The sequence below is a fragment of the Falco peregrinus genome, chromosome 6 (assembly GCF_023634155.1).
Source record: "Falco peregrinus isolate bFalPer1 chromosome 6, bFalPer1.pri, whole genome shotgun sequence".
NCBI classification, from domain to species: domain Eukaryota; kingdom Metazoa; phylum Chordata; class Aves; order Falconiformes; family Falconidae; genus Falco; species Falco peregrinus.
The window spans coordinates 29,514,104-29,537,594 of NC_073726.1; the positions used below are offsets into that span (position 1 = coordinate 29,514,104).

Here is a 23,491-nt window from a genome sequence, read left to right on the forward strand (position 1 = left end):
ATCTCATGTTCAAAACAAAAAGCCCTGTATTGTCAGCACAGCAGCAGAAGATGACTGATCAGCCTTCCAGTCACCTTGTCTTCAGAGTACTCTCTAGAGGGGTACAAATTTCTGTGCTGAATACCAATGCAAGTTACAAAGACAAATATGAGCCTACCTGGAATCCCGCTGATCTCTTAACCTCTATGATGTCCCTGGCCAATGACTTCTGCTAATTCTAACTGAACTTGAACTAAAGTGCTTTTAACTGGGAAGGCAGTAGATACAGAGGATATATAAATACATTACAAGAAGAGCCTAACGTCATTTGGTTGCCCAAAGAGATTGTGGGGTCTCCATCCTTGGAGACATTCAAAAGCTGCCTGGACATGGTTGTGGGAAACCAGCTCTGTGTGGCCCTGCTTGAGCAAGGAGGCTGGACAAGGTGACCTCCAGAAGTCCCTTCCAACCTCAACCATTCTGTGATGCTGTGATTTCAAAGATGACTACTGTTGATTTTGCTTCAGATTTCCCCATGCAATTAATTAATCTTATCAAAGGAGCTAAGAAAGGCAAGAGTATGTGCATCAGCAGTCCTGCAACCCCCAGACTGGGCCATTTTTCTCCAAGGGTGGTCAACAGCTAATGTCCAGGCATAGGAACAGGCCAAGCTTGCAGCCAGCTTTCCATGATCCCCTTTTCATGGAGACTTACTAGGGATGGTGCAGAAGTCAGTGAAGGGGTATTGCTTGCCCATGAGCAATGAGGGGCTATTCTCCAGGACAGGAGAGGAGCTTCTAATCACAAATGACTTTGTATTTTCCTAGCAGTTTCAAAGCAGCACACCTCTCATGCAGTGCCAACTAGAGCAGTGGTCACACACCATAAGCCTTTTGGCTATGAAGCTGGCTGGGGAGGTTTTCACCTGCTCCTAGTCCTCCACCACCCACTTCACCTCTTCGTCACCACCGCTGTGTTCACTCAGCTCTTCACATGGCCATGCCCTGCAAAAATGATGCCTGTTACAGGCAAGGGCAAATCTTTTTTTTTTTTTTTTTTTTCCCTTTTCAATTTTGCTTTGCTTGTTTTTCTTCAATCCAGACTGTTTTGCTGCTCTGGCTGAGAGCACGGTGAGGCGATCGGTTGAGTCAGCAAAGTGAGGAAGCCGTAACCTGGGGTGGGGAGGCAGGACACAGACAGGGGAGAGGCAGAGTATGAGAACCAGCAGGGAAGGGCAAGCAGCGGCTTTGCCTCCCTCAGCCTTTGCCCTAAAATTTGTTTTATGCATCTGCTTAAGTTGATTATTTGGAATGCTACCAGTTCATGGCTGCTGAAGAACTGTAATATCGAACCCAAAATGACTGAATAGGGACTGAGAAAAAGAAATGTGAACCTTTATAAAATCACAGCTGAGCAGACTTGATTAACTAGGAACATATTTTGCATCGTATGTTCTCTTGGTCCTTGGTAAGAGACTAAAAACTCTTGCAGGGTACTGCAAAAAACACCAGTGGTAAGACCAGCATCACAGTTGACTTATTTCTCTTTATAGCTCGAAAGAGATGATACATTATCTCCAGTCAAGAAGTTCCAAGGAGGTAAAATCAGAGTGGTCCCTGTAGAAAGATTCTCCCATCGTTACTCAACCTTTTCTGGTGAAGTCTGGCAGATATGCACTGTCACACAGTGTTTTGCAAGCGGTTTGATTCTCTCGCTGCATTTCCTGTCCTCTTCTGAGGAGGCCGGGGAGCTCCTGAGCTGGACATGTGTGACAGCCGGGCAGGCAGGCTTCCCTCGGGAACGGGTGCTTTGGGAGCGCCAGACCCACCGTGTTGTAGGAGGGATGAAGTGAACCCTCTGGTCCTTTCCAAACCTTTTTTTTTATGACTGTTAGAAGAGACTGAAATGTGAACCTCGTGTTAACGTGCAGCGCACACTTTGAGCAGAAATGAAAACCTTTGGGGAGGTAAAAAAATAAAAAGCTCTGTTTTAGTGTTATTCTAACATTGAAAATTACCCAGCCTGCTATATTTACTTCTTTATTTTTCAAGTGCATTGACTCATAGAGTTTCAATTAATTCAAAGCAAGAGGAATATTTTACCTTCTTTCGCAGCAGTTATTAAATGTTTTCCCTTGTTATTTTTTCCCCACACCTCCTTTAAATTAACAACAAACTGCAAATAATCATCCTTGAAAACCAAACAACAAAGACCAAATATTTTGAGAATGAAACTCTTCAGAAAGGCCCATTGCCCAGGCAAAGCGCTCAATTAGTTTGATTTTTTTTTTTTCTTACTGAAAAAGTGGGTGGTTTTCAAATACAGGAAAGAAAACACGATGGCTTGTGGTGACATTTTCCACCAGAAAGATGCAGCTTTAAGGGCTTTTGGTTTCCAGATACCTACACCCACAGGAGTGGCCTTGTAGAAGGCAATGCCTGATGAGTTGTACAAGTCAAATGACAATAATAACATACGGCAGTCAATGGGTGTTTCGGTGGAAGCTTTGTGACAGCTGGGTAATTAATATGGCAGCTGCTGCCCAGGCTACAGCACTGTCGGTTTGAAATGTACAAAAAGCTGCTGCGAAAAAGAAGGGGAAAATCTGTTCCCCGTGTCTCTGGGGGGTAGGACCTGGTTGAAGATGCCCCTGTTCTTTGCAGGGGTGTTGGACTAAGTGACTTTGAAAGATCCTTTCCCACCCAAACCATTCTATGAGATTCCGTAGCAAGAAATGGGCTTAAATCGTAGCAAGGGAGGTTTAGGTTACACATGAAGGGAATGTAGCCGGCAGGCCCGAAGATGGCACCTGAGGTCTGGAGGGACAAAATGTGTGAATGCGCCCTTTAGTTTTTCCTTGGCTTGGGGCAAGGGCCGGAAGATGTCAAGATGTCCTACCAAAGCTTGCTCCTGCTCTGGGATCTTGTCATTGTACAGCCAGATGTTTTGCTGGGAGAAGACACAGGTTGAAAACTTTTTTCTGCCCCAGTGTTGGAGCTAAGCAGCCTGATGAGCTGTTCTCTGTGATACACAGAAACTAATCCTGAGCCTGAATATTTGCACGCCTGCAGAATTTCCTATAGGCAAAATGATCCTCATGTAACCGGCTGCTGTGTCGTGCTCTGTCCCCCAGGGTGGGAGCCCGTGGGGCAAGGGGCAATATCAGTGGGGGCAGGGAATGCGGGAGGGACCGTGGGGCTGCATCGCAGCTGGGCATATGCCACCAAGACGCCCAAAGCTTAGGCTCATCCTAAGTGCAGGTGGATACAATGGTCCTCCAACCACCACGTTCCTGTGCAAATTGTAGCAACAGCAAACAGCAGAGCTGAAAACTTAAGGCTGGGGTGGGGATACATGATTTTAATTATATACAGCTCACCTTCACATGGGGTGAAAGAAGCTGTTCTGCACGCTCGCAGTATCAACACTACATCTCCTGCCCCCACCCCACCTCTCACCCCCAGTGTAATGGACTGATGCAGACAGGAAGGATGGATGTGTAAGTTAATGGTGTGTGAGCAATTAAAATGCAAAATCATCTGCTTCGTGAAACTTCTCTCTCCTGCTGGTAACAGGAATAGGTGTTATACTCAGCTCAAATTGTTACAGAAAACAGGACAGAACCACTCTTTGAAAGTAATTAATTTCCCTTGATTTCCAAAATCCCAGCAGACTTTCCCTTTGCCTTGCTTTGCCTACCTTTTCTTTATTTTAACGCATACTTTACACTTTAGGGATCAGCAACAAGGGTGAAATTACTACAATGGCATTCAAAGACCCATCCCAGCCTGTTCAAAGCAGGCACTTACAGGTCCTAAAATTTCTAAACACCTCGTTTGGATGATTTCAAATAAAACACCTCTTTTATGAGCCTGGAGATGGCATGTTCTGCACCTCTAATGGTGTGTTGACCTCTTAGGGAAACACCATCCGAGATTCTTCGCCAGGGCCTTAGGACCCACAGAAGGTACCTGAACATGGCCTCGTGTCTCCTGTGGGAACGTCACGGGTGTGAGGGACATCTGTGGGTGTCCTAGGTACAGCTGTGACTACTTGGTTGACTGCTGAGCAGGGGTGAAGCCCACCAGCCTCACAAGGCTGGTGTGCTTTCGCAGGATGGGGGCATTTCACACTGTCCTCTCCTAAATCCGTTGGCACCCACATTTCTGGGGTCTCCTTTCCTTCTTGTTGCTCCTCTCCCAGGTTCCCAGGCCAGTTTCCCCCTCCAGATCCACCTGTCTCCAGCCGCCAGCATCACAACGAACCCTCCAGCACAGGAGGAAGCCACAGGACCCGCAGAGCTGACCTCCTGGGGGATGTCCCAGGCAAAACCCACCTCTGACACCTTCAAGCCCTGAAGGGGGGCACCGCACAAGTACCACCGGGCTTTTGTTCATACAATAACCTGGTCGGAACTGGGCTTGGCTGGAAGGGAAACATTTCAAACACCCATGGCCGAGAATGTAACGTGATGAATGGGGACAGGCTTCCTCTTTGGCTCCCCTCTGCAACCCCCGCACCCCCCAGCTCTAGCCTGAAAAAAATCGGGTTGTCCGAATTACTTAGTTTTTCGGTGAGCCTTGCCCCGCAGCCGCGGCTTCCCTGCCTGCAGAGGGCAGCGGGCGCGCCCGGCCCCGGAGCGGGGCAGCTCGCAGGGCCGGCACGATGCCCACCGCCCAGCCGGCCCCAGCCCCGGGGACTGCGGGGGTAACCACGGGGGGGGGGGGCCGGCGGGCCCGGGGAGGGGGGGACACGCGGCGCTGGGTGGCGCCGAGGAGGAGGAGGAGGAGGGCGAGGGGGAGGGGGAGGAAGAGGCGGCGAGGGCAGCCCCAGCGGGGGGCCCGGCGGGCGCGGGGCGGGGGCGGCGGGTAGCGCTGCGCTGCGCCCGGCCGGGCCGGGCTGAGCCGGGCGGGGCCTCGGCAGAGCCGGGCTGAGCGGGGCTCACGCCGTGCCAAGGCCGGGCTGCGCCGCGCCGAGCCGCGCCGGGTTTAACTGAACCGGGCTGCGCCGCGCCGCGCCGAACTCAACTGAACTGGGCTGGGCTGCGCCGCGCCGAACTCAACTGAACTGGGCTGCGCCGAGCCGAACGCCGGGCTGCGCCGAGCCGAGTTTAACTGCACCGGGCTGCGCCGAGCCGAGCCGGGTTTGAGTGCACCGGGCTGCGCCGAGCCGTGCGGGCAGCAGGTACCGCCTGCGGAGCGGGGGAGTGCGGGGGCAGCGCGGGGGCGTCCGGGGCGCTGCTGGTGCTGGGAGGTTTCCACGGTACCTGGGCGCTGCTCGGGGCGTTCGGCTTCAGCTATCGATGCTTGCGCTGTTGCCGGTATTAAGGCTGGCAACTTGACATTTAGCCAAAGAGCTCTTGGGTTTTTGCTTCCCACACACCACCACCCCCACCCCCCCCTTAATTAAGAGTTTAAATTTCTCGCAGGACCTACACCTGATGTCTTTTGCAAGTGTTTGTGCTTTCATAATCACATTTTCCTACCTTTAAAAAAGTGTTTTCTCCTATGTGCAATCTCCTTCATGCAATACAAAGGAGAGGGGAAAATAAGAAAAACAATTAAAAACAACTGCAGCCAAAGTGTTATTCAACACAGCAAACAAACTGGGGAAAATAGAAAGGGAAAATACTTTCCCCTGCTAGGTTCAGTGATGTTTTGTAGGTGTTCCTTTGTCACATCAGTATGTAATGCAACAGACAGCGAGGAGTCTAGCTGTAGAGGCAATGTGGTGTGAGTGGCTGGGTATATTGTTTTCAAATCGAGTTTGTAATATTCTACCCACTGGCGCTGTGCTGACTTTGAAAGCAGGTTTGAGCGGTAAGGAGAGAGGGACTGTCCCCATTACCCCTGTGCAGCGGCATGGCACTGCCAAGGAGAGGGCTCGAAACCCAGCCTGGCCGCTCGGCCTCAGACCTGGGGGATTTTATGGAATGCTAATGAAGTTAAACTCTTGGATGTCATGGGATCCTTTGCAATTGTAACTGCGATGCAACTTCACTAACTTCACCGCAGTACTTCTGTGTCATCTCCAGTGGTGTGATAACTTTGCAGGGGCGGAAAGCTTTTTATGGGCTCGCTTTTTCAATTTCCACCCATGAAACAACAGTAGCGAAGAAAATTACTTAAGCAGTTGAAAGCCACTCAACTGAGTGATGCTAATAGCAGATTATTTAGTAGGGTTACTAGGGCAGGAAGAAATAAAGTTTCACTGAACTTGCTATTTAAAAAAAAAAAAAAAGAAAAGGCAAGGTGAGGAGAAAACTATTTGCAGTGAATAGGGCAAGGTTCTGACTTTTCTATTTTTAAACAGCCAAATCCTTCAGGTCCTGGACTTGTGGTTTTTATATTTTTTTACCCTTTTTTTTGATTGAAGAAAGGACTCCACATCCCAGTTGAGGCTACCAGGCATTTTTGAGTTTCTGAGGAATGTGCTTTAGGAGCCAAGGTGAGGGACCAACAAGGAGCACTTGCTCCCAGGAGGCTCCTGTCCCACCTGGTTGTGGTGGAGCAGGGCTGGATTCAGCTGAAGGCATCAAGCAGCTTCCTGAGACAACTGATGTCCTGGACATTAGAGGTGATTTCCTGACATCAGACTTGAATGTGGATCCCAGTGTAGGCTCTGGGTTGTTGCCTCTGTCTCTTTTTTGGTGTCTAGGCTGGACATAAGACTTTGACATCCACCAGCCTTCACTTGCCAAAGCTCCCTAATCCATGCTGAACCCCTCATTTTCCTTGCGTGACTTTTGGGCCAACCTCTACAAGGACACATGATGAATGAAGCAAGTAATGCTCAGAAGTTTTTGACTTGAAAGACTTGCTGCTTTAAGGCGATGCCACAGTTGCAGCGACATAGGCAAAGCAGAGTTTAGTTAGACTTTCTCCCCACTTCTACGTGTCCTTTGGGATTTTTTTCAAAGCCCCATCAAGATTCAGATCCCCCCACCCTGCATCTCAGCAGCGCCCCTGTGCCCAGGCTGTTTTTTGTAATCACACTGCTACGCTGGGTAAAACTTTTCTTTTTTTTTCTTTTTTTTTTTTTTTTCACAGCTAGGAGAGCTATGAGCAGGGGGGGGTTATTACACTGCCAGGGTGGAGCTAACTAATTTTTTTTCCCCTTGCCTCAAGTCTGTTTCCTTTCAAAGAAAGTCACTCAGTTGACTCTCAGAGCTGCTCACGGATGCGGTGTGTGCCTCACCATCACGTCAGAGGTGGAGGGTTTCAAAGGAAAGGCCTAGAAGGAGGGATGAGGAAGGAGGGATGGAAGGAAGGAGAGCCCCAGCAGCTTAGCTTCCCAGCATGGCAAGTTTTTCCTTTTCCTCCTTGGCATCTTTTCCCGGTTAGTCTCTGTATATCCTCCCCCTTTGTTCTGAAGAGGGCGATACGGTGAATATAAATTCTGATAGCAACTTTTTGGTTTCTTTTCTTCCCCTCTGGGTTTAATTGCGGAGAGCTCTGTGGCAGCCTAGGAGGGAGGCAAAGTACTAACTGTTGGGAGAGCTGCCCTGCAGGAGCTGCTCTTGGCTGTTTACATATATGTTTGTCAATCGAAGTTAACACACTTGGCTGCAAATTCTGCTCTTGCTTCCCATTTTGCTGAAGCCAGAATCTGTGTAAGCAGTGTTGTCCTTTGCCTGAGCTTCGAACAAGTGATTCTCAAAACAGAAAAGGAAGAGAAATGCAGTAGTATGAACATCCAAAACCTGTATGTGCACCATCGTCTGTAGGATTAACCAGAGCCTTGATCACAGGTACCTACAGCTTCATCCGCGTCCGCAGTTCCCTCACAGGGTTACTCATATGCTCTCTGCCTGCTCTCACACAGACTTGTCCACCAGCTCACGTTCGTGCTCGATATCAGAAGGCAGTCTGTGTTAGCCCGCGAGCTCGCTGTGACAGTTTGTTTCCATTCCGTGGTGGTGTTCTCTGTTTGCCTGCACTTGCATCCTAACTGGAGCATCTGACTCCTGGTCGTAGGTCTGGCTGGAAGGAAAACATTGGCACAGGCAGCATGAACTATAGACCGTTCCCTGTAGCCAATTGCAAAGTGCTTTTTGTATCGTTACTTGTTTGTGTTAATTTAGTGATTTATCAGGCCTGTTGGAGATTTTTAATTTGTCACTACCAACCAGATCACATCTAGCAGTAGAAACGTTTATTGATGCTGATGATGTGTGTGAAATGAACCCAGACTGCTTTACAAATTACACACAGCTGTTATAGCAACAGATAATTCCTCTGGTTTGTATCATACCTTGTAGCAACACCGTTGCTTTGGAGCAGCTTGCTGGGGCAGAGTTGTGCCATCCTGTTGTGGGATATTTTTACTTCCACCAATGTGTAAGAATACTTGCCTGTGTCTGCTCCTTTGGGGCAGAAATGCTGAATGGAAGAAGCATATGGTTGTGTAGGATGTACCCGGAGCAGGATGAAAAGAAAATGGTGCAGCTTTCACGTAACTGTCTTTCTCACCACGATGCCATGTGTGCAGTGTGGATGTAGGGTTCAGTTATCTCTCAAGTGAATTTCTTGATATTTATCTGAACTGTAAAGAACCCTAAGATTTACAGATGATAGAGCTCTATGCTGTATTTTTCTGGGGTTTGTGAATGGTCATTTCCACATCACATTTGACCTGTTTGGGGCTGGATTGCTTCTCAGTAATCAACTGCCTCTATTATTACATCTTTTAATTTCCTTGGCATTCATTCAGAAGAAGTGTATTCCCTTTTCCTTACCGCTGTCAAGTGCAAGTGTCCCACTTATCTCCAGGAGACACAACAATACAGTCAGAGCAGATGCACAGGAAACACCAACCCTAAAAGACAAAAAAATTTCCAATTGATAAACAAGTGAAACGGGGACGTTACGAATCTTGTGGCCATCTGTGTGTCCTACTCAGCCTGATTCTGCTGCTCCTGTGATTTCTGTTACGTCTGCTGAACTCACCATTTCATGGGGGAAGTGAAGGGAGTCTTAGTGCTGAGACCATTTTAGGGCATCCTCACCCTGCCAGGTCAATGGGGAGAGCGGGGCCGCTGGGTTCAGCTCATCACAGGAGCCCGTTGTGCTGTGTCCTCTGTGATGCTTTTCCTCCGTGGCCAAAAGTTTTAACCTACAGATGTTTGATGCTCTGTCTCTAAGCTGTCAAGGACCTGATCTGCACGTCAGTCTGGGCTTGGCTCTAAAACAGGGGTAAAACCTCTGTGCTTTGCACAAAGATTATGGAGAAAGTAGCTGTGAACTGCCTGCGAGGGGCTTGCAGGCAACAAGAGGCGCCTGGCCAGCAGAACGGTGAACAGCCTCAGGGGATCCAGAAATCAGGCCGTGAACTTTACCCAACAGTGTTACCTTTCCATCAGGAGGTGACATCACTTCTCCAGGAGCAGAAGAGACTCTTCATGGAGAAATTATATCTTTCATGGCATAATTTTTTTATTTGCAACTCACCCTGCATCTTATCCTTGCTGACTACAAACAGGAAAAACAGAAAAAGCAGTTATAAGAAGTGTCTTTTTTCTGAGAAGTATGTATTATTTTATCAAAGTATTGCTGCATTGAAATCATCTCCTAGCATAGACAAGGCACCTACAATGATGAAAAATCCAGTTTTCATCCAGGGTTTCCAGACCATTAGCACTTAAAGGAAATAATTTGTTGTGAGATCAGAGAGAGGTGCCTATAGGAGATGGCTGGAACATCTTCCATGATATGTAAAGGAATTCAAAGCTGGCAATAAAAACCTTTCTGTACTAAGCACGCTATAATTATCAGCAAACATGACAGTAGGAGGATGGTCTCCATAATTCCAACTGCCCTGACCAGGAGCTGAGGATGAGATAGTGCATGAATACATAAAAATAGAAGTTGATCCTAAAGAGTTTGCAATGTACGTAAGAATGAGTTATAGCAAAGGTAGCAAAAGCATGGTACATATGGAAGTAGAAATGGTGAAAGAAGGAGATGGAAGGAAGGAGGAAGTCTTGCAACCTCGTGTGTTGCAAGACAGCAGCTCTTCATGGGCATAGTGACATGCTCCCGTAAGGTGTTAGAAGAGCAGCGTCTAAGCTGGAAGCTTCAGGGTTACAGATTCAGTTGGTTTTAGAGGACAAGAGATATAAAAGTGTTTTCCTTTCGAAAACACAGAAAATATTCAGGTCTTTCTGGTTCTTTAATGGAAATATTTTGGTCCATAACAAAAATGTTCTTATTCTGAATGCTGTTATTCTGTGTTGTAGGAATTTAGTTAGAGATGGTACATGCTTTTCCATTCAGTTGCTTTCCGGAAGCTTCCATGGTGCACCGTGACCTCTTTAGGTGTGACAGAAAGGTGTTGGCTCCGTTCTCAGTGTTACTGGGAGCAGTGTTCATGGAAGATGCGGTGGTCCTGTGGATAAACCTGGTTGACAGAAAGAATGACGATATGAGGGAACCTTATCTGTAGTTTCCATGAGGCATTATGATAGGTTGGCTGAATCAAAACATTTCAGATTTTGCACCTCGTGTTCCTAGAGCAAAAACCATCGCTTTTCTTCAGAAAATATTTAATTCTTTTAAGTTGAAAAAGTGGTTCTGTATCAAATGTGTTTGACAGAATTTTTTATGGCAACAAAACCCACCAGCTCACCACCTACTGCTCATGGAGGGTTTTATAATTTAGAAAGACAGGGAAATCGTGTTTGAAACTGGTTTGAAAAGGTCATTCCAGGCACTGGTGGTAACATAGGAGAAGATGCAGGCGTGCCTGCAGAAGTGGATCATTGAGTGGAGGAGGTAGGGTAAACCTCAGCCTCATCACGACAGCAATCTGGGGCAGGAAAATCCCTGTGTAGACCAACAGCCTAAGAAGGAGGTGCTGGGTACAATGAGGTGGGTAGAAGATGGATAGGTATATAGTGAAAGGTGGGTGTGGGGCTGGGGGCGGCTAGTACATTCCTCCCTACTGCAGAAGCTAGAGATTCACCTGCGCTGAGGTCTGGCACATTGTACAGAAGTGCTCTTCAGTTTAAGATTTGGCTCTTTCCTTGGCTTTGTTAGCGTCATTCCTGGGTATGAGGATTCACGCTTACACACCTTGCCAGAACAGCTAAGGCAAGAGCATCCTCGTTCCGTGTAAGAAAGCAAGATAACCCTGCAGAAGAAGTGCCTGGGACAGAATGAGCTAATTACCTCCTGTTGGGTGGTCTATGAGGCATAAAACCTTTCTGTCTATTGCTTCGTCAAGGAATGGAGGCCGTACAGAACCAGGGTGGACCCACTCAGACTCTGCAATAATGCAAGCTTGCCTGTTCCTCAAACTCTGACCTTGTGAGCAATGGGGAGCCACTGTGTGCTTTCAGGGTGAAAGGTGAAAGTCTCTAGAGATCCAAGTGAACTTGGTGAACCCAAATATTCATCTTATGTAGCACGAATCAAGTCCCAGTCCAAACTAGATAAATGATGTCTAGATCACATTCCCCCAGTGATATTTATTTTCCTTGCTGGACCATCTTTGGTGTTAAGCAAAGGATTGGGACCTGCTGCCCGCTCCTTCCTGTTGGGCAGGATGCACAGCTCTACCTGGTAGCTAGTGTGAGCCACTGAACATGGTCCTGAGAAGAAGCATATCCTGGTCATTACTGTGTGTCTGGAGTTACTGGTTGTGTTAATAAAATAACAGGGCTGAGCACTGTGCTGTAGTCAGCAAGATGGTGTAACTGTCAGCACAGACCCAGGGCTGGCTGTGGCGCATTTGAGCAGGGCCATGGCAGGTGGCTTTGGGTGATAGGATGTGGTAGGGACCATTCCCTGTAGGCAGAACAGACAAGGATCTTTCAAGGAAGAGAGATATACCTAAAAGATGGAGGTACTTTTGCTTTTGGGACCAGAGAAGGTATCTTCTATATCTATATCCACTCAATGTGGGACATGCATGGCCACACACTGATGATCCCAACAGTGCTGGCATCACTTCACAAGGTCAGGCTGCCTCGTTTGGCTTTAGCAGGACCTTCGTAACCATCAGAGGACAGAAAGGAGGTAAGCCCTTGCCCTTAGGAAGGGATGTAGCCAGAAAAGGATAATGAACCTAATGAATTGGCCTTGCACGCTGCATATAGCAAGTTTGGGACTTCAGCAGAGAAGGTGAGGAGAAATGGCTCTCCATGGTCACCCGCTCCTCACCACTATGGCTGGGCCAAGAGTTGTGAGCTAAATCACAGCCCTAAAAAGTCATCTTTGAGGCCATAGACTCCTCTGGACTCCGCTGTGTCATACCTTGATTAAATGTGAGGCATTTGAAAGACCCAGGAACAGTACAACAGACAAGTTAGAACCTGAACAACAGCTCTAATCAAAGGCAGATTCCTCTTCTGTCATCACACCTGGATGTTTCATTGCAGAGCAGCCACCTACCCAGGCCAGGAGGTGCAATTCCTCCCTCCTGTGTCATTGCACCGTGTGTTTTCTGGAAAAGCAAATAAATCCAGTCCATCCCGATAAGCAGAAGGGCTGTGGCACCACTGTAAATGCACACGTTTGCTGAGAGTGTGGATTTCATGTAGCTCATCTCCGGGCCGCAGGGATCAAGGGTGAAAGAGGATGTATTCCCAAAGCAGACTGGCTGTAAGGGCTTTGTCTGACTCATTGTTATGGGAAGTTATTCTAGGGTTTTGTGGGAGAAGAACCCCTCTAACAAATGAACTCCTAATTTTGGACTAACAGTAAGGGGTTTGGGGGGTTTGTTGTATACTTTGTCCCTGCCTGTCCTCATTGATGCAGTAACTCAACACTTCAGACCCAGCTCTGTCCTTGGGACCAAACACACAGCAGCAGTAGCCTCACTGTGAGCTAAATGTCTCTCTCTGAGATGCCAAATTTAACCTGTAACCTAAATAAATTACCCAGGTGTAAGCCCTTAATTTTATATTTTAATTTAAAAAGAAAGAAAGAAAAAAAAAAAAAAAAAGAGAGAAATGCTGGTGGCAGCAGGACTATCTGCAAACACACACATAAGGCTAGAGTAACTTTCCTGGAACGTGTAACCTTGTTGCAGCTTTGCCTTGGCAAAAGTGAAGTCCTAATTCAGCTTGGTCTTTTAATGACCCCGTGATGTTGCAAATAGCAGATAACAATCTACAGAGATGCTCAGGGCCACCACAGCTAGCAACAGAATGGCTGTCACATTAGCAAAGAGGCCTAGCTTTGGGGTCACCTAGCATCAAAAATCCCCATGAACCTTGCTCCAGACTTCTGCAAGTGCACTGGGAGCAGAAACTTACCTTCTATTTTGTTTCACAACTAAACATGCACGTGATTAATTTTTCAGCTGGATCCAAGCCTTTTCTTCTGAGGAGGTTTTTGATGTGGTCATTTGATTTTGCTGAGGAGTTTCTATGAGCTGATGAGCCTGCTCCTCTTCCGATGTAAATCAGCAGTGCAAGTCAGGGATAGCTGCAGTGGGGGAAGAATCTGCCCGATGAAAGAGGAGGCATTTTGGGTCTGATATGTTGAGAACAGAAAGAGCAGCTGAGGCTTATAGAGATTTGTTCTGGCTTGTGGATGGGATTTAGACAAGGTCGTACCCTACTTATCCACGGAAACCAGAGAGACAAATGCTGATGTGGGAGTCACCGTTATTTGTCTTCAAGGGCCGTGCACATGTTAAGAGCTGAATTTACCCAGGTTTTCCCCTCCCACCCCTGCAGTAACACTTGCTATTTATGTTTTGATTTATACCATTGGTGAAATAGTAAAGAATGTGCATCCTCCAGCTTTCATTTTCACCTCCCCTGTCCCCTCCTCCCCCATGTACAAGGGGAGGGTGTTTGTCAGAGCAACTATAGATATTATTATTAAAACATTTGAGCAAATAAGGTAGAGAAGGTCTCCTGAAAACAGTTCTGTTTCCCCCTGCCCCCAGCCATCAAAGCAAGGTGGTTCTCTGCAATGTGTTTTCTAGTGAAAGCGGGAAGAATGGTGCTTTTACCAAATCTCATCATTAGAGAATTCAGTTACACTGCTTATGTCAGTTTTTCTAGTTCCTAGTTATTAGCAGTGCCCTTCTGCCTTATTTATTGACCAGATTCAAACCCCATAGAAAGTAAAATAAAGGTTTCAGTGAGTTTTGGTTCAGAGTGCTTATGCAAAGCTGTAGACCATCCTTGCGTACTCAGCTTATTGGTCTCTCTCTGTAACACATGTGTTGGTTCATTTGGTTCTTGAGGCAGATGAAGACCTGTAAGCTGATCTCTGAATTTGCTTAACTGCTGCCAGGTGAGACAGCACAGCTAGGAGCCGTCCCCTCTTGTCTCAGAAGCCTGAATGCCAAACAACTCCAGCTGAACTAGCTGCTGGGGCTCTGTTGGCGGTGGGGGGAAAGAGGCGTCTGAGGGCACCATTTCTGTCAGCCACACGGAGGGAATGGACATCGAACGCCCAGCAAATCTCCTTCTTTCTGATGTTTATGAAGGGGGCTTGGGGTGAACAGTCCGTATGCAGTTGTATACGGTGTAGGTTGCAGAGTGGATTTCTGAAGTTAGGTGTCAGGAACCTTAGCTGTGTATTGGTTGGTTTGGGCAGAGAGGCGAGGGAAGGGGAACCCCCATGTGTCAGGATCAGTAGATGGGCCCATATCCCTGTGGGAGAAGTTGCCATAGGGCGGTCTCTGGGGACTGTGATCCCTTTTGGGCAGAGGACCCTGGCAGCGGAAGCATCAGGAGCTACAGCCGCATATGCTCATGGACCTCTCTTGTTAATTGTGCTGAGTGAAGCCGCGGTGGTGGGTGAGGGGTGAGCAGGGGGCAGCGGTGTGGTAGACAAGGGGGATGGGGTGTTAGTTGAGCGAGCTTTGGACCACAGTGCTGATGTCAGCCTCTGAACTCAGGCCTTTCAGGGACTGCCCTGTGTGCTTGCTGAAGTCCTGGTAGCCAACAATATGCCTCTTCACGGTACATTTCCACTTGCACAGCCCCTCTGGCTCTGCAGTTCTGCATTAGACAACAGCTATGTCATCACCTCAGGAAGAGATACTTTCTTCCTTTGGGGAGTGGTGAGGAAGGGGTGGTAACTGGATATAACCTTTGCCATCTCTAGAGCAAAGCACTGCCTTGATTTCTATGGTCACCCCTTCCTTTTCTGATCATAGCAAACGGGGCCTCATTTGTCTTAAATAAACAATGATCTGGTGCATCTTCACAGACGCTGCTATGGCTGTGACTCACACTACCATACAGCAGGGACACAGCTTTTGAGCTAGTCCCTGCTTGGGATTTAGTGAGTGCACTGAGACTACCAGCACCATTGCACCTGGATATTGGAGCATGTCACTGAGCTTTTCTCTGGCCGGTGGCGTGTGCAGGAGGGGCAGCACATCTTCCTCGTGCTTGGCATTGCGCAGCCCAGCTGGGAGGGTGATGCTGAGGAGAACCTTGCGTGGTTCCTAGGGACTGTGAGCTACAGTCCTATTGAGATAGCTAGTGTCCGATGGACTGAACATTCATTTGCCTTATGTGAGGCTCTGTGCTACCTCCTGGGCTCAGGGAACAGTGTAAGCCAAGGCTAAATAGTAGGGAAAACACTGAGTATTGAGGAGAAGAGAGCATTGCCTGTAGGATCATGACTTAGCTTTTCATGCAGTGTGAAGACGAACCCATAGAGGTTTTCTGTAGAGGAACGAAGCTGGGTTAATTATCATTGATAATTTACAGCTGTGGGCTGGCTTCAGGGGCGGTGGGCTGGCTGATGTAGATAAGGTGCAGGTGTGGCTGGTTCTGTTAAGTGGTTGGGAGCCAATGAAGAGAGAGCAGCCGAGGAAGAAGAGAGAGAGGAAGAAGCAAGAGAGGAGAGAGCACGTTTCCTGGATGAGGAGCGACTAGGAGAAGGCAGCAGAGGGACTGGCATGAAGAGTATGTTGGTATGAGATAGTAAAAGACCTTGTTGCAGCTGGCTAGTTTGGAGAGTGTTGTGACAGTTTTCTTCAGCAGCCAGAAGGTGATATGAAAGAAGAACACCAAATGAAACCAAAACAACAACAAAAAAAAAATCAAAAAATCTGATTCTCAGCACTTTGGGCTACAGTAAATTTTATTTGTGTTTTGTATTTTATTCTTCCACCCACTGTGTGTCCTATATCTGCCACCCACCGCCCAGTCAGGGAGATAACTAAGGGCAGAAGCACAGAAAGAACTGGTGGACAAATGACCTCTCATAGAGCTGATGGAGGCTACATGGTAAGTGAAGTGGTAAGATACAAAGGGATAGAACTGGAAGGTCTCTCAGGACCCCACCTGAGGCTCTGAGAACAGGACACCAAACTGGGAAGTAAGTGGGAAGGGGGCTTTTGGCCTAACTGGAGCCAGAGCTTCTTTATTTAAATAGAAGTGTAGTTTTAAATTGAGCTCTAGTATGACTGAGGAAGAGGGAATGATAGAGTTTGTTTAAGGAGGTGGCTGGAGTCCAGAGGCACTGGGAGTGGGAAAGACACAGAGGATGGTGTTGTGATGGTGTTGGTGAGAAGGGAGCCCTGAGATTGATGGAAACAAAAGCAAATGAACAAACAAAAATTTAGTGTTGGTGAAGCCACGGCAGCAAAGACTGATGGAGCAGAGAATGAAGGCGGAAGCTGCAGCTCTGCCAGCTTCTGCTGTGCACAAGAAGTATTTCTGCTTTTAAGGTATTTAGCAGAATAAACGTGAAGCTGCAAGGGTGTGGAGAAGGTTGAATTATCTGAAATATCTGTGGTGCTGTTCACTGCAAAGTGTGAGCTGAGCCAGGTGCTCATGGGGGTGGATTCCTGCAGACTTACTGGGAGGACTGCAAGGCAAGGAGAAGGCGGCTGGGGACCAGAGCCGGGCTCCTGCTGTTGGCATGCCTAAAATGCATTTATCCAGCAGTCGGGCATCTCTTTGCAGTTCCTGTCTGCTGAGCCTGATAGGAAACATCCAGTGCTGCAGAGTGGGGAGAAAACACTAATTCTCCTGAAATAGTAGCGTGGGCTCTGGAGAAACACAGGACAAGCCTAGATCAAAATCAGTTTGCTAAAATAGATTTCCAGAGTCTTTTGTGTCACACAGAAGTAAGGTGTGGATATCCAGTGTGGACTTTGGTGACAGTCTGAGGCTCCTCTGTGACAAATTTGGCCTCGTTTTTGAGGAATATGTGGCAACACCGAACACACAAGAAGCTTCATTCCTGACAGATGGCTAGGCAGATACATCAAGGATGATGTAGACATAGTCTGCCAGGAGCAGAGGAATAAGCAAAATGCTCTTTTCCAGCCCAACATTTCCAGGATTCAGGTCCAAATACCTTCAGCAGATTTTGGGATTAAAGCCATTAAATACCTTTACTGCTGAACACTGTTAACCATAAGCATGAAACTGTGCCTGCAGAAGGAAGGATGTTAACATGTCCCATTATGGCCCTGCCCCCCTCCTTGGGAATTTTCCTGGGTTTTTTTAAGGGAAAGAAAATAAAATATAGGTGTGGATGCTGGCACTGGCAGGAGGTTCCGTACATTAACGACCATCCTTATACAAGACAGTGAAGTATTTGAGGCATGCTCCACCTGTGTCATTAAAAAAATAAAATAAAAAGACGACCAAAACCAAACAAAAAGACTATAGCAAGAAGTCTGTGAACCAGTGCCAAAATCTTACAGAAATACAGGAACTGCTGCGCTAACGAACAAGAGGCCAAAGGAAAGGAGATATTGTAGTTACGTCTCACTTCAAGATATTTTTGTTTCCTTCGTTACGTTGAAAAGCTCTTTGAAATAATTTTGTGTGTAGTGCTTGAAAAAACAGGTGCTGTCGCTTTAAGTTTGGCCTTTGTTAGTCAGAAGACAACTAAAACCTGAAAAGAGAAGTTAGTATTAAAAATTGTAAGTGCGTGCAGTGGGGATAATTATTTTGAAAACATTTCTTCTGAGTTTGTGTGGCCCAAGTGTTGCGGAAATGGAGTGATACAGGAAATTAAATTAACCAGAATCTTTCCAGAAAAATAAAAGAAAACTGACAAGTTGCTTTTAATAATCTGGATCCCCAAAAGTGCACAAAAAAAGAATATGTTTACAAGGGAGAGTAAGCTGAATAGTTGTGCATCTTTCCAATGGGACAGGTGAGGGTGCAAGCTTGCTTTGTTTCAAGACCATGCATGACAAAAGTTCATTAAACATGAGCAAACCCCATGTTGTGACCTAGCTTCAGGGACAGGACCTGGAGGGGTTTATTCCAAATAGAGATCTGGTGGGTCTGCTCTGCTTCTCTTTGCAGAAATAACAAGGGTTGTAGCTTTTAAAGTCTTGCTTTTCCAGAGGAACGTAAATTCATGTTGTCTACTGGAAAACAAAGGGCATATCTGAAACAGATTCTCCTTTTGATATAAGACTTTGGCTCCTTCTATATGAGCAAATTAAGAAGGGCTGAGGAGTGTTCCTGGCTGCTTTTTCGATTTCTAGAGTGACTTTTAGAGCAAATGGTTTTGGCTCTGGCCAGGCAGGACCTCTGGGGTCCCCACCCAGCTGTATTTCGCTATCTTTTTGAGCTATCGTAACTGTTAGGCATGAATGCATCTGCTCGTGGATCCCACTCTACAGTCTGGGTCCTTCTCACTGGGCGTCAGAACATCAGTGGTGGGACTGATCTTGGCCATCTTTGGGGTAGATGTAATCCGGGTGGGAAAATAGCAATTCCAGGGTAGGATTGTCTCAACCTGGTTTAAATGTCTTCTTTAGGATGGGAGGATGCACTCCCACAAGTACTTCACTGGATATGATGGGAGCTGGAGTGATAGTCCATATGTGCGCTGCAGTTGTCTGCATATATTCATGTGAATCCACCCTTAATCTCTTTGCCGTCAGCAAGGCTATGATTTCCCAGTCTCGTTATCCCAAGCAAAATGCAGTTGCTGCATACCATCCCCCACACCATCATTCCTGCTTAGTGCAGGACCCTGTATCTGTGCTGGGTCAGTCAGATCAGGGAACGGATGCAACTGTAAACTCACTTGTGAAGTTAAGAAAAGGAGTTCTTTCAAAGAAATCTGCTCCCCAATCCCAGACCCTACACAGTTGCCAGGCTGTGCTGGAAGAGGTTGGGAACCTGCAGTGTGGGATGGGTTGGAAAGCTGAACCGTGTCTTTGGAAGTAGCCTGCATTTAGGTCAGGTTAAAGCAATTGTTATGCGGAGACCTAAGGACAGCAAAGTACAAATCCCCTGTTTTTAAGACCCAGATACACATGTATATGCTTGAATGGTTGTAGATTCCATCCAAGAGTCTGTGAGTGTATGCAATGAGCACTGGCATGCCCAGCAGCAATTTTCTGCAATTCCCCCAGTGGGATGAATACCAGCCCTTTCACAGCTGTAAATCTGTTTGCCTGAGTTAACTCCACTGTAGCTAAATCACATATAAGATCTGAAAATAGAGCTGAGGCTCTGGTCTTGGCTTGTGCACAATAAATGAAACAGGAGGAAACCACATGAACTCAGCAGAGTCCAAACAGCTATGTTTGTGGGCTATATATAGGAGACCAGGTCCTGTTACCGATACATGCAGCTTGCTCTAAACAGCATCACAAGATGCCCCAGAGAAATGCCCATTCCCATGCTTGCCATTGGCCCCAGCAAAGCCTGCAAGCATCATTTCTACGTGGCAGAAGAAATGCTTTGCTTGGGTCCTCTGTGCCTGCAAGCGATGGGGAAGGGTTTGCATGGAAAGCATCACCCTATGTTCTGGAATCAAGCTGTTCCATGAAATTTTGGGAGGCTCTTGAGTTGCACGGGTCTGGTATCGTACCAATCCCATCAGAGGCTGCTAGTCGTGCCTTTCCGCACCCTCTCCCTCCACCACCTTTGTGAGATGCTGCAGATGGGTGGCTGGCTATGAGGGAGGGAAACATAAATGGCTATGCAAATTCATCCCCTTTTCCTCCTCCTCCTCCAATCCGTCTCCTTGTAAAAGCAAAGTGTGAGAAATGTTGGGTGGCACCCCGAGGGGTTCTGAACATTATGGACAGGCTGGTTTGACCTCTATTGAAATAATATGTGATCCTGGGCATCCAAAATGAAAGTCACTCAAGGGAGTTACTTAGATCCCTGTTCCCTACTGCATGGTCTGTGAGATACGAGGAGTCAGGGGGCAGGCACAGGGACTGCAGCCATCACTGCTGGTGTTCAGCGTTGCTCTTGAAATCTGCAGGGAGACCCTGAGGTGTGTTGAGTTATGCTTATGTACAGGTCTCCACCAGCTATATAAACAGATCTTTGCAAGGTCAGGACCTGCCTTTTTGGCTGGGAGATGCCTTTCAGGGAGTGAAGGAAAGTTCATACCCTTCAGCTATAACTCCTGTTTCCTTTCCTTCTTAGTGATGCTGATCCTCAGATTATGAACTCATTTTGCATGCACGGTTTTGCGTCAAAAAGGGGAAAGAGCTGGAAATACTCCCTCTGACCTCCAGAAAATGAGTTTGATGACATTAGGAAAGCAGCATCTCAACTCTAGAAATACTTCCTCTCCCCTCCCAGCTGGCCCTCATTCAGTAAATTGCCATCTTTACTGCATCATACATGCATCCATTTTCAGTCAGCAAAGCACAAAAGCATAACTCCCACTAAAGGCAGCTATCCTCAGCACGGTTCTTCTGCTGACTAAGAGCAGGAGCTCATTTCTTCCCCTCTCCTTAACGACAATTGATTAAGGATATTGAGGAGTTTATTGCTTCCTAATAACATCTGGGAATGATTTCCATATGTTGCATTATTCTCCGGAGTGGGCAAAGCTCCCCTGTGTCAGCGAAGCAGAGTGCAGTATTGGTGAACCCAAATGACACTGTATTTCATGTTTTATTGGAGGAGAAGTTGCAGGTGGTCCTTTAGAGAAAGATGCATTTCATCCTTAGTTTTCAGATACCTTATAGTATCCTTTCCGCTGGGAAATTAAGCAGACATTGTCCATATCCATTGCAGCTGCTCTTAGTGTTAAACTGCTGCAATTACAGTGAGCCAATGCTGGAGCTGAGTTGTGTTGTTCCTTAATTGTTTACGGCTGTGGATGAGAGCCAAGTAGCAGTCCTGTAGTAGCAAATGCTGGAGATATGACCTGGAAAACAGATGTTTGGGCCAAAGCCAAAGTGGTTTCAGGAAAGACAGTGAGAGAGAAGCAGGAAACCAGTTATTTTCCTTGATTTATTGGACAGGGTGAAGAAATTCACTCCAGGGCAGAGTGCTCACATGAGGCTGGTACAGCAGTAAACTCTGATTTTAGCTAGCTTTTACCTAGCCCTTGCAAGGCTTGTACAGGCAGCTGTTGATTTGCTAGTGCTAGCACCAGGTGTGCTAAACCTACATTGCTTTGCAGCTGAGTAGAAAATTCTTGCCTGTTTGCTGGTGGCTGCAGAACATCTCACACAGTAGACTGGTTTACATGAAGTCCCAGTGTAAGTCTTTTAGATCTGCTACAATGCAGGAAATTCTTTTAAATTTAATGGCTTGAGGTATCTGATCAAAACCAGATCACTACAGTGGAGGTGCTGCGGTTGAACAGATCATCTCCAGGCACTCCCCTTGGATCTCCAAGGAGAGAAGCAGGTTCATCACATGCTAACAGAGGGGTCTAAAATGGGTCCAGCTCATGATCTGAGAGGGCCAGTTTCTCTCTGTTCCTCTCTCAGGAGCCCAGGTAACTGCCTCACATGGAGATGCAGATGCTATAGACATCTAGGGTTAGGTGAGACCTGTCCCATCCATGTTTTCACAGAATCACCAGCTGGTTGAGGTTGGAAGTGACTTCTGGAAGTCATCTTGTCAAACTCTCCTGCTCAAGCAGAGCCACCTGGAGCTGGTTGCCCAGGACCATGTCTGGACGGCTTTTGAATATCTCCAAGGATGGCAATTCCACAACCCCTCTGGGAAACAAGTCCGTGAAGTGCTTGATTGCACAGAGCTAAAATGAAGTATTGCACTGGCGGGGAGGGAGGGGTTGTCCAGCATTTAAGGCTAGGAATAAAGTTTTAAATGTCGCTGTTTAGGGTACAGATCCACAGACCTGAAGAGCTGTCTTGTAGCACACCCAGCCACTGATTTTTGGAGCAGTGATGTGAGTATTTAGCAGGACAAGATGCTTTCACAGTTTTGACTGTGTTGTAACAACATTGGTTTCACTGAAATGATAAATGCCAGGCTCAAAGTTTTAACCCTAATTTTGTTTCTTTCATACTTGAGCCAATAGTATTACTACATTTTAGTGCTGAGGAGCCATTAAAAAACCTTTGGTTTCCTTTAGCAACACTCATGTTCTTAGATGTTCAACATGTTGACTAGTAATTCTGGCTAGCACTCTGAGTTTTTAAAGGTAAGTTTTGAAAGTCCTGGTAAGGGAGTGCTTACAGCCCTCCCTGAATTTCCTCCTGCTCCTACCCATGGAAAAATAGCTTCTTAAAGCCAAAGGTGTGGGAATTGGGGATTTGGAAGAGGATACTTAATTTTCTCTTGCCCAGCAGTCACCAGAACTATTAGTGTAGCATGGTAGAGGCGAAGAGAATACATCTCCGTTGACACAGAAGCACGATGCAGGTGTTTTGACTGTTGGTCATAGTCTTTGGCTCTTGTTAGCTTTCCACACTGATGCTCCATTATGCAGACAGAACATGCAACTACTTGGATTTCCCTTCTGCTGCCGGAGACCCTTAGTCTTTCGATAAGGCAAGCTTCTTATTTTTTGAAATAGTTGATCAAACAGTGGGGGAAATACATATACATATATTTCTTCATCTTAAAGAGATTTTTTGCCTACTTAATTTGATCAGCTTTCTCTGCTTCTGTCAGTCCAGCCAGAAATTTTAACCTTTTTTTTCCATGGACCACACATAAACCATTCACTGTACTGTTGTGCAGTGCCACAAATGCCCCTCCTTACAGAGGTACCTATGCTTCAATATCTAAATGCAAGTGGCTTTCCACAGCAAGTTCATCAGGCTTGTGGCTAATGTATTTCTGAAAAATCCTTCAGAGAGATGCTGGTCTCATTCAGAAGAGAACAGGATCATCCTAATCTGCATCCAGCCCCAGGTGGTGCTTTGTTTTCCCCACTAGCTTCTGTAAAACTGCAGACGCCCTGAAGTTTTCCCAGCTGAGGGCAGTGCCACTTGCAGATGTCCTTGGACAGTCTTCAGAGGAGGTCTGATGCTGCTGGTGGCCCAATGATCTGTGCATTCCTAGGGATACACGGTAGACATGTCACAGGATTTTTTTCTCTCTTCCTATCCTATTCTGTCTTCCCCAGAAACTCAATGGTTTTCTTCTAAGTGCAGTATCCAAGAGGGTTTATGATTCTTTGTTGTTTTCCTGACAGCTCATCCCAGCTGTTAGCTAGGCTACCCAGGAGCTCAAATGGGAAGGAGAGTCTTCTTATGCTGTCCATTGTATAGACTGTCCTTATGTAGGGTCACAAATTTAGGAAAACCTCCTGGGAAGCCTCCCCTACTGAAATCTCTCTCAGGGAATAGCTGCAGTTGGCTGCATGGGCCATCTGTTTGC

At 46.8% G+C, this 23,491-nt stretch overlaps 1 protein-coding gene across 3 annotated transcripts in view; it reads left to right on the top strand.

Moving 5' to 3' along the window:
- Window positions 1–4,840: 4,840 nt before the first annotated feature.
- Window positions 4,841–23,491, top strand: part of PRKCQ (protein kinase C theta) — a 66,886-nt gene continuing 48,235 nt past the window's right edge. Inside the window, exon 1 of one of the 3 annotated variants that reach the window (XM_013301354.3) lies at window positions 4,841–5,163. The gene's annotated coding sequence lies outside the window, so the exon portion shown is untranslated. Of the gene's footprint in view, window positions 5,164–7,132; window positions 7,285–7,712; window positions 7,730–23,491 lie in introns of those variants that run through there. The other 2 variants (XM_055808555.1, XM_055808556.1) reach the window with 2 other exon arrangements.